Here is a 1,038-nt window from a genome sequence, read left to right as displayed (position 1 = left end):
AAATGCCCTGTGCTGAGGGAAAATGCCCTTAGTGCCAGGGCAGATGGAGGCAGGAATTGCAGCCAGGCCTGGGAGCAGCCCCTGTTTCAGGGTGGGTGTTCCAGGGCCCAAAACCAGGACAGAGTCACTGGTGAGCCCAGGGATGAGACATTTTCCTTGCTCAGGTAGGCCAGGAACACCCAAACCACTCCTCCCTCTGCTCCAGGAACACCAGGAAAACCACAGCACAGTGGACATACCTCCCCACTCTGCTCCTGAAGCCTCTGGAGCTGATTCTGGAAGCTCAGCTCAGACCTTCCTCGTGGAATTGGCATCGAGGGTTCAGCAGCTCCTGCTTCAGCCACTCCCTGGGGTGACAGCAGTGTCCTGAGGGACATTCCTCAGATCCCACTGTCCACCAGGACCTGCAGCTCATGGCTCAGCTGTTTCAAGCAGTATTTCTCCCCCACAGTATCTCTGAGTAGTTAAAATTATCCCTAAGCAGTTAAAATTGCCAATTCTGGAAGAAAATTCCAGAAACTCTACAGTTTTGAGAGCTCCTGCACAAAGGCAGAGCTCCCACAGACCCCTCCCAGTTCCTGTCTGTGCACACCCACTGGATCAATTCACTGCTGCTAAAATTTAAGCCATTCCAAGTGTTTGTCCAGCAGTGCAAGAACCTGCCTGAAAAACAGACTTAAGATATTAAAAGCCCCCAAATCCCGTTTTCCTGCTGAAACACACAAGGAGCTCCATAAAAATCCTTCCCAGCACCACCTCCCTTCCTCCAGCACCTTTGGCAAGAAACAGAGCACGGAGTTGGGTACAAGGCCTTTTATTTGCTGCCTCTGCAGAGGCTCAGGGGGAGGCTCAGGCGATGCTCCCGGCGTTGGAGGCGATCCTGGGCCACAGATCCGCACATTCCTTGGCCACGGGGCCTGTGATTGCTGAGCCTGGAAAACAGGGATAACAGAGCATCAGTTCTGCCCTGGGAGGGGGGAATGGAATTCCCAGAGAAGCCGTGGCTGCCCCATCCCTGAAGTGGTCGAGGTTGGATGG

Source organism: Manacus vitellinus, unplaced genomic scaffold (assembly GCF_001715985.3).
Source record: "Manacus vitellinus isolate BGI_N305 unplaced genomic scaffold, ASM171598v3 scaffold_120_pilon, whole genome shotgun sequence".
Taxonomy (NCBI): Eukaryota; Metazoa; Chordata; class Aves; order Passeriformes; family Pipridae; genus Manacus; species Manacus vitellinus.
The sequence above is the reverse complement of the archived record's forward strand: the minus strand, read 5'-3'. Positions refer to the sequence as shown.